General features: G+C 47.1%; 1 protein-coding gene across 2 annotated transcripts in view; it reads right to left on the bottom strand.

The window, feature by feature from the left end:
* The window catches only part of TGFBI (transforming growth factor beta induced), a 74,221-nt gene extending 62,779 nt beyond the window's left edge, over positions 1-11,442 (bottom strand). For both annotated transcript variants that reach the window (XM_055554388.1, XM_055554396.1), the window contains exon 1: positions 9,675-11,442. The gene's annotated coding sequence lies outside the window, so the exon portion shown is untranslated. The remainder of the gene's footprint in view (positions 1-9,674) is intronic.
* Between the last annotated feature and the right edge of the window lie 886 nt (positions 11,443-12,328).

Below are 12,328 nucleotides of genomic sequence, written 5' to 3'. Positions count from 1 at the left end.
CCTTGCATAGTGACCCCGAATCTGTACTGTCTATAGGCCACTGTCTATTGCTTGGGCTCTCGTGCTTTCTGGCTGCTGGGTGGGTTTAGCCAATTGATGTGATTAGAAGATGTGATTAGAAGAGATTAGCGGGAGGAAGGAAAGATGCCAGGGAAGTGTAACATTGGAACAACACTGACAGTCTGCCATGGCATTTCCCCGCAGCACCACAGATCACTCATGTACACATTTTGCCACTCCTTCCTGTTTTTTGGATGCCCTTCCTCGTGTATATGAGTAAGTTACATCATCTCTAAGGGCTTTCCTGGTGGCTCAGATGGTAAAGAATCTGCCTGCCATGTGGGAGTCCTGGGTTCAATCCCTGGGTTGGGAAGATCCCCTGGAAGAGGGCGTGGCAACCCACTCCAGTATTCTCGCCTGGAGAATCCCATGGGCAGAGGAGCCTGGTGGGCTACAGTCCATGGGGTCACAGAGAGCTGAACACGATTGAGCGACTCAGCACGCACAGACATCCTATGTTTTTGGATGTCCTTCTTCATGTATATGAGTAAGTTACATCATTTTTAAAGGTTTCACAGTTAGAAATTACCTAAAACTTGTCCACCCATAAGATTTCTATTCCTTCTCATGGGGAAGAACCTGAGAAGATACCCAGCAGTCTGGACTCAGGACTGGATGCTGAGGTTGGGATGGCACTGCCTGAGTCTGAATTCTGTGACCGAACAGAGATTATATCTTAAATCTGAACACACAGCACTGAGTGTGGTTCTATGCAAAGAAGTGTTTAAAGTCATAAAATGCTAGCTTTATAGATAATTATGAGTTAAATGAAGCAGTACTTTCTAATATTTGAAGAAAACATTTATGGATTCTACTAATTAGAAAAGAAATGGTGAGCTCTTCCTGACAAATTTGAAAAATCAGACTAAAAAACACAAATAAATGTATCTTATACTTATGTTCAAAAATAAAATAACAACTATGCCTGTCTAAATCTTGGTGTCACTGTCCGTGGGCTTCTTAGTTTTGTTTTCCTGGGCCGTGAGCTGATACGCTTTCTTCATTTCCCTCTTCTCCATCACCGAGTTGCCCATTTTGATGTCTCAGTAGTTTAACTCATGCTGTGACAAGTCTGATTTTCAACCACAGGCTGAAAGTTATATTCAATAGTAATGTTTATATAATATTGTTGGGGAGGCAGAAGGAAGTTTGATAAAAATAAAATTGCAAAGGAAGAAAGTACAAAGAAGAAGTTTGACAGACCAGCTTCACAGCATTTTTAAACCTCTCTGACAAAAAGACAAACACAACACAAGAAGAAAAGGCAAACGACAAACAGACGTGTATCTGCAAAGGCATCAGATCAGATCAGTTGCTCAGTCGTGTCCGACTCTTTGCGACCCCATGAATCGCAGCACGCCAGGCCTCCCTGTCCATCACCAACTCCCAGAGTTCACTCAAACTCACATCCATCAAGTCGGTGATGCCATCCAGCCATCTCATCCTCTGTCATCCCCTTTTCCTCCTGCCCCCAATCCCTCCCAGCATCAAAGTCTTTTCCAATGAGTCAACTCTTTGCATGAGGTGGCCAAAGTACTGAAGTTTCAGCTTTAGCATCATTCCTTCCAAAGAAATCCCAGGGCTGCTCTCCTTCAGAATGGACTGGTTGGATCTCCTTGCAGTCCAAGGGACTCTCAAGAGTCTTCTCCAACACCACAGTTTAAAAGCATCAATTCAGAGGGTCCTTAACCCAAAATCCTTAACATAACAAGCTTTTGCAAATCAATTTAAAGCAAAAACTGAGTAAAGAGCACAAGCAGCAACTTTCCAAAAGAATAAATTAAAATTGGCAATGAATGAATGAGAAAGAGCAGTTTGATCACTAGAAAAAAATGAAAAACTTAAAAAAAACTCCTTGCTGGGGACTTCCCTGGTGGTCCAGTAGCTAAGAATCCGCCTTCCAATGCAGGGGACTCGGGTCTGATCCCTGGTCAGGAAACTGAGATCCCACATGCTGCGGGGCAGTTCAGCCCATGGGGGCCACGCTACAATAACTGAGCCCAGAGACTGCTCAGGAGCCCATGTGCCACAACTAGAGAGAAGACTATGGGCTGCAACTAAGACCCAACACAGCCAAAAGTAACTAAATAAAAGTATTTAAAAACCCTTGCCTATATGATAGATGAAAAATTATAAAACACACTGCTGCAATTACAACTTTTCTTAAGAGCAATTGGCCAAATCGTTCAAAACTCTTCCTAGTATGCATGCCCAGAAATCCCATTATTGCCAACTCGTGGGAGATGGGCTTAAAGACCTCTGCACTGAGTGATCATCTTGTGGTTATAATGATAACATGCGGAACAATCCAAAATCGTGGGATTGGCTAAACATGCCAAGGTAAATCTATGGAATGGGACACACACAGCTATAAACACGTATAGAGAGCTACAGACTGAATGGGAAAGTGGTCCTGATCTACTGTTTACTGGAAAATAGCACAAACTAGTTCACATTCCACACGCAGGTGTGTTGTGGGCTAGTTTGGGGCTGTGCAGTCTGGAGCATCCAGCCTACAACTGAGCCCTGACCCCAACACACCTCCCTGGGAGGATTTTCTGCCCCTTCTACACTGAAGTGTCTTCCTTTATAAAAATGGTGTTCAGAAAAGTCCTGACCCTACAGGGTTAAATTTACAGCCTATAGCCTTTGGATCTTCCGGGCAAAGAGCTTAGCACGTTGCCTAACTCTGCATTATGCCTTAAAGTCAGCGAAACAGCTGAAACCCATCTTTCTAGGAAGAAAAGAAAGAAGAAACAGCCCAATGAGGTGGAACCACCCCCACACTCTAGGAAACGCGCTCCCAGCCCGGCCTGTGGGACAGAGAAGGGCCCCTCCCCAGCCTGCCCGGCAGCAGGCCCAGGGTCATGGCTGCGGCTGCTCCGGTGGGTGAGGGCTGCACACTGGCCCTTTGTCTAACCAGGCTCCTCCGTGGTCAATGAGAAGCAGATGGCTCTTCCCTTCCTCACACACCTCAGATGCTGGGCCTGCCTGAGCCCCCGAGGCAATCTGCTTTTCATTTTATAAGCAGAAGAAAGCTGCAGAGGAAGGAGGGAGGGAGGCTAGAGTTTTCAGGGTATCAGGGGAGTTGATGCAAGAATAATTCAATTCTCCCTGACTCTGAAAGACAAGGCAGTCCAACCCAGCAGGATGCCTGTAGCTGCGGGGCTGTAAACCCAAGCCCACCTCTCACCACCTCTGGTAGATGGGAGGCAAGCCAGCTCCGGAACCTGTGGCCTGGATCCTGAGGCTGGAATCCAGGTTTTTAGGACCAGCAGGGAAAGAGAGTCCAAAGCTTCTTCAGTCTGCATTGTGTAAAGGAGCTAGAGAGGACGGTGGAGGGCCTGGGGAGCTGCAGGCTTCCACCCCCACCCAAGGGAATCATTATAAACACTGGCAACCGGGGGCCACCCTCCCGCACGTGGTGTCCCTCCTTTCCTGGGTAGAAGCACAGGCCCTGGAACTGTCCTATCCAGGATCTCATCCCAGCTTTCTGCTCACTTGCTGTGTTACCTTAGGCAAGCTATCTAAACTCTCTGAGCCTCTGTGTCCCACCAGACAGGTGGGCACGGGACTGATGCAATGTCATAGGAAACATGATGACTGTAGGAGATGGTCCATAGGAAGCATCTATGGAGTGCTTGGCACATACTAAGTGCTCATTAACTGTTGGCTGTTACCACTGTTCTAGCTGCCAGGTTCTCTGTCTTCTCTCCATTCACTTTACACAGAGGTGGAATTTACAGGGTGACATGCTCTGATGCCTCATTTCTTCTCAGAGCAGCACCTGCTGTGTCTTTGCTTCAGGGAGATCTCTGCCTGTGTTCCTTGTGGGGGTCCCCACCTGCAGACACCAATGATTTATGCTGTCTTTGGGATGAGTTCGGAAAGCCCAGCAAGATCCAGCGTTTTCCCTCCTCCAGCTGTTGCGTAACAGGGACAAAAGCCTTGAGAGTCAGAGAATGACTGTACATAGTCCCGGTAAACAGGAGCCACCCTGAAGCCCTCAGGTAACAGGGAGGAGGATGAGAAGAAGGCCTGGAGCAGAGGGCTGCAAAGGCAAGTCTACAAAGAGGAGAGGTCCGCCGACGTGGCGGGCACACGGACAGCATCTGAGCTCCGGGAAGGCGGCTGCGATTTGAGAAGACATCAGAGAAGGGACCAAGCTTCACAATGCACAGGAAAAGGGAGCAGCTGAGCGACCTTCTGGAGGTGGTGGCAGAAAAGACTATAAAAGAAAGCCATCCTCAACATGCAAGTATGGAAAAACAAGAATCATCAAGATGCTTACATGGGACTTCCCTGGCAATCCAGTGGTCGAGACTCTGTGCTGCCAATGCAGGGGGCATGGGGTTCCATTCCTGGTTGGGGAACTAGGATCCCACATGCTGTGAGCATGGCCAAAAGATTTAAAAAATAAAAAAAACTATAATGGTTAGGGAATTCCCTTGGCAGTCCAGTGGTTAGGACTTGGTACCCCCACTGCAGTGGGCTGGATTCAATCCCTGGTTGGGGAACTATATTCCCACAAGTCATGCAGCCAAATTAATAAATAAGGTCACCTGATTCGAAGAGCTGACTCATTGGAAAAGACCCCGATGATGGGAAAGACTGAGGGCAGGAGGAAAAGGGGGTGACAGAGAATGAAATGGTCAGATGGCATCACCAAACCAATGGACATGAATTTGAGCAAACTCCAAGAGATAGTGAAGGACAGGGAAGCCTGGCGGGCCGCAGTCCATGAGGCTGCACAGAGTCAGACATGAGTCAGACTGAGTAACTGCACAATGATAAAAATAAAAATGGTTAATAATTTTTTTTTAAAAAGATGCTTACATGATGGGCAGACAAATGATAGGTGGAAAGAAAGAAGAGAGCGAGGATTCAGTGCGGACTGCACGGTAATTGAGATTTCTGGAAAGAGATGACAAGAAAACCGCATCTAACACGTCCAGATCAGGTGTGGCGATGTTGACTGGCAACTTCCTCTCAATGTGATAATTACACTTATTTGTTCTCAAATGAAAATAGCATCTTTGTCAGGAGGGTGTGAGTGAGCATCTTCCCTCAGTGAGAGGTGGGTGGTTCTATTTGAGTACCAGAAAATATATGAGCACAGAGCAACATGACCACTTTTCCAGGTTTCTTCTGGATTGGATCCTCAGCTATAGCTCACAGCAGTAACCACATCAGGGGCCTGGCTAAGATCAGAGTCCTCAGGGAAGACAACCTGAATGTCTACCAACAGAAGAATGATAAGGAAAATGTAATCTATACACACAATCGGGTCTTATTCAGCCATAAAAAGAAAGAAATCCTGCTACTGTTGCAACATGGATGGACCTTAGTAGCATTATGCTAAGTGAAATAGGTGAGACAGACAAATATGATCTCATTTATATGTGGAATCTTAAAAACATAAAAAAAGAAAATAAAGTTCATAATACCAAACAGATCAGTGGTTGCCAGAGGCAAGGAGTTGGGGGTGGGTGAAATGGATCAAGGGGGCCAAAAGGTACAAGCTTCCAGTTATTAAATAAAAAAAAGCCTTGGGGAATCTAATAAACAACATGGTAATTACAGTTAATAATACCATTTTGCATATCTGAAAGTTGCTGAGAGAGCATGTCTTAAAAGTTCTGCTCACAAGAAAAAAATTTGTAACTGTGGTGATGAATGTCAGCTAGATTTATTGTGGTGCTCATTTCACAATAGTCACAAATAGTCAATCATAATGTAGTACACCTGAAACTCATATAATGTTGTATGTTAATTATACCTCAATCAAAAAGAGACGAGACAGCAAGATTAACAGTGACACCCTCCTTTGTATCAGTCAGGGATAGGCTATGATATGTGGCAGTAACAAAGAACCCCAAATCTCAGGGGCTTAGTTTAACAACAAAGGTTTCTTTTTCATGCTCATGGTAGGTTGGCTGGGGCTTTGCTCTGCATCCCCCTTAGTCAGGGACCCAGGAAGATGGAGCCATTTCAAATTTTGCCAGCCACTGCAGCAGAGGAAAAGAGACTGAGACAGAACACACACACGTCCTTGTGAAACGTCTGCTCAGAATGGCTTCCATCACACCTGCTCCCATTTCACTGGCCAAAGCAAGTCACACGGCCATGCTGAACGACCGGGAACTGGGGAGGTGCACTCCTACCGTGTGCTGATGGAAGACAAGAAGAAAGAGAAAGGGAAGAAAGAGTACATGTGAACACCCTCACGACACCATCCATCCATCCCACAATTACCCTCCTGCCCGTCACACGGCTGTCCCTCCCAGCAGCTCAAACCCTTCTCCATGATTCTCAGTCATCTCTACCCAACTGGTCCCCACAATCTTCAATCACATTTTGGACGACTTGATAGGTAACAGTGCTCCCAACTTGACTCCATAATCATAAAATAAGGGAAACACAGGGTAGAACCTCTGGAAGGACCTAGCCCGGAATCCCTCCTTGTCTTTACAGGAGGAGAAACAGGGAGTCCGAAGAGCCACCATTGTGCAGTAGACAGAATTCTAAGATGGTCCCCACGACTGCCACCCCATCATGAGCACACTGCAGGAACCACTACCTCCCCCGGGAACCACCGCCCGGGAACATGAGCAAAATGTAAATAGGATAAGACATCACTCTAATCAATGTTACTTTACATGAAAAAGGATTTTGTGGATATAATTAAGGTCCCATGAGTTCACCAAAAGATAGGTTATCCTGGGTGGGCCTGACTTAACCTCAACGCCTATAAAAGAGACACAGTGGCGGCAGGCACTGTGCTGCTGCCCTGGAAGCAAGCAAACAGCCGTACTGTCAATGGCCTATGGAGGGGGCCACCTGGCTAGGACCTGGGGCAGCCTCTAGGGCAGCAAGGAAATGGGGATTTCAGCCCTACAGCTGCAGGGCCTGAATTGTGCCAACACCCTGAATGAGCCTGGAAGTGGACCCTGAGCTTCAAGTGAGAACACAACCCCAGGCAACACCTTGATTTCAGATCCTGAGCTGAGAACCTGCCTAACCTAGGCATGACCCATGAAAACCACAAGATTAAAAAACAAAATGATTTTCCCCACTAAGTTCGAACTAATTTGTTATGCAGCAATAGCACACTAATATGCCATGGCAGGGGCGGTTTCTGCAACTTCCAGCTGCTGAACTGAACTTCTAGAAGTTTAGCAACTTCTCTGCTGAACTCCACCACCAGGCACACCTTAGCACCTGGGGAGGCAACCAGACTTCACCCATGAAGCCATCAGGAAAAGAAGCTCAAACCAACAGCCACCAGTCTCTTTTCTTGTAGCCTGTGTTTCATTCAAACCATTTCACACCAAAGATGAGGGAATCTTTCAAAAACACTGCTTTCACCCATGCTCTTCCCTGCTCAAAAATTTGTAGCAACTCCACCCTCCTGCCCAGGAACATCAATACTGGGCTTCTAATCCCAGTGTTCAAGGCCTTCCAGCTCTTTATCTCCCCTCACAGAACACACATTCTCGTCTAGGTCTGAGGGGATCTGGCCAGATTGTTCCACTCCGTGCTCATCCCCAGCAGCCTGCTCAGAGGCACGACCCCTGGTGCCTGTTCATCTGATGGGTCTTTAACACCCTCCCCCTCAATGGTATAACCAGCCCCCCACAGTGAGTCCCGCCCACTGTACTCATTCTCCAACTGTTCCATCACACCTGGCACAAATGCTAGGCGTTTCTGCACTTGAGTCCATCCAATAATCAGTCGTCACAAGTATCACATCATTTAAATTTCTTCCTGCCAAGATTTCAAGTTCCCTAAGGGTAATAACCATGATCGCTCCAGGTACTACATCCAGAATCTGAAAAGGTATTTGTAGTCAAAACTAATTGCAAACAACCCAAAGATCTATCATCAGGTGAACAGATAAATAATTTTTTATTTCCATTCAATTGAATACTGATCAGTTTTTTTTTTTAAAGGGGGAATAAATTGTTAACAGCATACTATCATGTGGATGAATCTGAAAAACATTATGCTTTATTATTTATAGTAATATTATATTAGTTATTTTTCTAAAAATCTAGAAAAAGTGAGATGAATCTGTAGTGACAGAAAGCAGATAAGTAGGTGCCTGGGGCCAGGGTCAGGGGAATGGTAACAAAGGGACTCAAGAACTATTTGGAAGGACTGATGCTGAAGCTGAAGCTCCAGTATTTTGGCCATCTGATGTGAACAGCCAGCTCACTGGAAAAGTCCCTGATGCTGGGAAAGATTGAGGGCAGAAGGAGAAGAGAGCGTCAGAGGATGAGATGGCTAGCTGGCATCACCAATACAATGGACGTGAACTTGGGCAAACTCTGGGAGATAGTGAGGGACAGGGAGGCCTGGCATTCTGCAGTCCATGGGGTTGCCAAGAGTCAGACACAACTGAGGGACTGAACAACAACAAATGTTCTGTGTCTTGATTGTGGTGGTGACTACATGAATGTATCTATTTGTCAAAACACATCAAATTCTATACTTAAAACGAAGGCATTTTATCCTATGTAAACTAGGCCTCAAAGTTGACTTCAAAAATTCTTTGTATATTCTAAGTCAACGCAGACTCTGTTGGAAACATCACAGAACAACCCTTTCTGAAATGGAGGTCTGCATGTGACCTGTAAAGATCAAGCCCAGGAGGATGCCTACAGAGGCCCGTTCAGGCACTGGTCCCTAGAACGCAGGAAAAGGCCTCTCTCCCAGACAGATGAGCTTCCAGGCCAACAGCAGAGTAGCTTCAATGGTGAGTTAACCAACTTAAAGAGGACTTGCTTATCAATGGAAGCCCAGAAAGAGGGGGAGAAGAGGACAAAAGAGGGCATGTGTTCAGGAAGAGAGGTCTGGATGTGGATGTCCAAAGAGTATCTTGTCCACCCTGGAGAGCCCTTGTAGAGGCCTCACCATGATCCAGAGGAAGAATGGGTCCAGCCCCATGCCCCTGCTCTGAATCCACGTGCCCTGGACACCTGCCTGTTTATGGTCTGACTGCCAAAGGAGCCGAGTCCTGGAAAGGGGCATGGGGCTCCCCACAGAATAAAGGCACCCCTGTCTGCACCAAGTGCTGGAGGGCCACGGCCCAGGTCACGCTGTCTCATGTGGCCTTTGGCTAGCCAGCCACGACCCCGCCTTCCTGCTGTCACTCAGGACACCCTCTGCAAGTTGAGTCTTGGTGAGGGGGCAGCTGGACTGGAGCAGAAAGCAAGGTTTCAGTCCTGGAGAGACCAGAGAGAAAGACAGCGGTCCTGTCTCTGGGAAAAGCAGACTGAAGAACAGAGAGGCCTGGGAGCCAGGGAGCAAGGAGACAGGAAGTGGAAGGAAGAGAGGGTCAGCTGAGGCCAGGAGCTGCAGCAGAGACAAAAAGGGGAAGAGAGGCTGATAGAGGAAAGAAGGGGAGACAGCTCTGCAATCCAGGGCGAGGGACCCAGGGTGGGTTCACACACAGGGCTGCCAGGCCACCTTCCACCTCACCGAGCCTCAGATGCTCCTCTTCCTCCCTGCCGCCCCAGCCGTCACCACCACCCACACTGCCAGCCCCTCCCTGACCCACCAGCCAAAGCCCAGTGCCTGGACTAGGCTCCCTTCTCACAGGCCAGACTTACCTGCCTCTCCACAGGATGCTGCCAGAAGGAACTTCCTGCTGCCCACTCATTGCACCGTGTGGAGGAGCTCAGTCACAGAGAAGGGAACCCAGGCATGTTGAGTGTGTATTGTCCTAGGCGTGTCCACTGCAGCCCTCCCAGAGCCTCCTGGGGAGGCAGCCTGGCCTCCACCTGGCTTTCAGAGCACCAGAGGCTCAGAGGGTTGGCTTAATCAACCCAAATCCAAACAGCTGGTGAGGGGCCAGTGAAGACTGAAATCTCTTTCCAGTGTCTCTCTACGGCTCCCAGGTGGACTTAACTGAGAGCCATTCAACTCATTTCCCTGATTAAAATCCTTTTTCGACCCCCTATTACTTACCGCAGTGTTTTTCAGTAATTTTTGTCGTTGCTGTTGCCATAGTCTATTATCTCAAAAAAATATCTACACAGACACTTACCCATCACCTGGAAAACGGCAGAGATGTGCATGGGGGTGAGGCCAGCACCCCGCCTGCTCTCCTTGCTGACACCTCTTGAAGTCTCACCAGGGTACGTGTGTGCTCAGTCACTCAGTTGTGTCCAACTCTTGGCAACCTCATGGACTGCAGCCCATCAGGCTCCTCTGTCCATGGAATTTCCCAGGCAAGAATACTGGAGTGGGTTTCCCTTTCTTACTCCAGAGGATCATCCCGATCCACGGGATCAAGCCAGTGTCTCCTGCATTGACAGATCAATCCTTTACCATTGAGACACCTGGGAAGCCAAGTCTCATCAGCGTGTCCATTCAAAACTGAATTCCTGTTCTGAGCCTGGGTCTCTTCCTGTAATGACTGGTGGAACCACCACTCAGGGACCTGAGAGCCAGCTCCTTCCCACGTGCTCCTTCAGCTCCAGAAGGATCAGCAAGCCTTCTCCACCTCTCTTGAGCCAGCCTCCTGCTCCCCATCTGCATGTGAACACCCAAGCACTCAAGTCCAAGCAAGTATAGTCTCTTCCTGGAACGGTGGCACAACCTCCTCACTTCTACCATTGCTCCCCAAATGTCCAGTGCACTCCCCACACTGCAGCCAGAGTGAAGTGAAGTGAAGTCGCTCAGTTATGTCCAATTCTTTGCGACCCCGTGGACTGTAGCCCACCAGGCTCCTCCATCCCTGGGATTCTCCAGGCAAGAACACTGGAGTGGGTTGCCATTTCCTTCTCCAGGGGATCTTCCCAACCCAGGAATCAAACCCAGGTCTCCTGCATTGCAAGCAGACACTTTAACTTCTGAGCCACCAGGGAAGCCCGCAGCCAGAGTAAGGGAACACAAAATTTCCGGCCAGAGTAGAAGGCCACCCTGACACAGGAACTTCCTGATATTTCAATGGCCTTGTCACTCCCCTCTGCCCTCCATCAAATATGACCATATATTTCCTTCTTTTTTCTATTTTTTTTATAACATTGAGATGAAACCATCAACCGAGGTAATCTGAGAATCAAAGAATGGGATGTGACCTGTTCTTGAGTTGCAGCATGACCACTGAGTTTCACTGGCCACAGAGCAGAGTTCATAGGGTCATCTTCTTCTCTTGCCAGCAGCTGTCACAGCAATAACTTCTGTAAAATATTCAGAATTAATCACAAGGAATGTAGACGTCCAAAGCACTCTTATGTTTCACTGACATGAAATAATAAATGTGGATATATGGACATCTGGTTGACAATATGATGCCCTAAGATCTAAAACAAATCTGATGATGTCATTAAATACCTATCTTTCTACTTTTACTTGTATTAGAACAAGATCCCTCTCAAAATCTATATTTATACATGGAGTTGGCCACATGGTCATATAAATCATGGGAAAATTTGGAGCAGATGGTATTGGGTGGCTGGAATTCTGTGAAGACTGCATTTTAATGGAAAAATGACAAAGAGCAGATTTCCTACATGTCTCACGGATGGAGTAATACAGCTACTTGAAAGCAATGTTTATATTCTAGATAGGTTGACATTTAATCAACAAATGTGATTGCTTACTGTCTGATCTTGGGGAAATCAGACATTGGGGTGTGCCGGCATTTCCCGGCCGGAGCGGAGTGAGCCACTGGGAGAAGGTTTTACAGTGCCTTCTCTGTCCATGTGTCCTGGGCTCTTCTTCCTCTTGCTGGCCAATGGAAACGTTCCAGGGCCTTTTCACGGTAGCCTTCCATGGCCCTGCAGCCTCAGAAACTTTTGTTTGAGAGGGAAGTGATACATGTAAGCTAAACCTGAAACTCCACCAAGTATAGAAAACAACTCTTTGTGTACATTTCAAAGATTTTTTAACTTCTCTGTTTTGTTGGGTTTTACTCTTTTGAGTCTGTTTCATCTGATTATGTTTTGAACCTTGTTTGGAATAATTTTCAAAACATGATTTTCTAGGGTTGCAGTATGTCATTCTGAAGGCAAACGCTTGTGCTTCAAAGATAGAGTAGGTGGTGGTCTGCTTCATGTGGCCTCTGGCTTCTCTGTTTTTCTTCCTCCTTTTCATGGGACTGAGCATCACAGAGCTGCAGTCCAGATTTTCTACTTTTGTGTAACTTGGAAAATGAAGAAGTAAAGATACAGCATTCAGCATGGGAGGTCTCGTGTATAAATGGATTGGAAAATGATTTAAATAGTGACTCAGATTTTCTAACACAGGATAAGGTGGT

This window comes from Bubalus kerabau, chromosome 1 (assembly GCF_029407905.1).
Source record: "Bubalus kerabau isolate K-KA32 ecotype Philippines breed swamp buffalo chromosome 1, PCC_UOA_SB_1v2, whole genome shotgun sequence".
Taxonomy (NCBI): Eukaryota; Metazoa; Chordata; class Mammalia; order Artiodactyla; family Bovidae; genus Bubalus; species Bubalus kerabau.
This window is presented reverse-complemented; position numbering and strand designations above follow the sequence as displayed.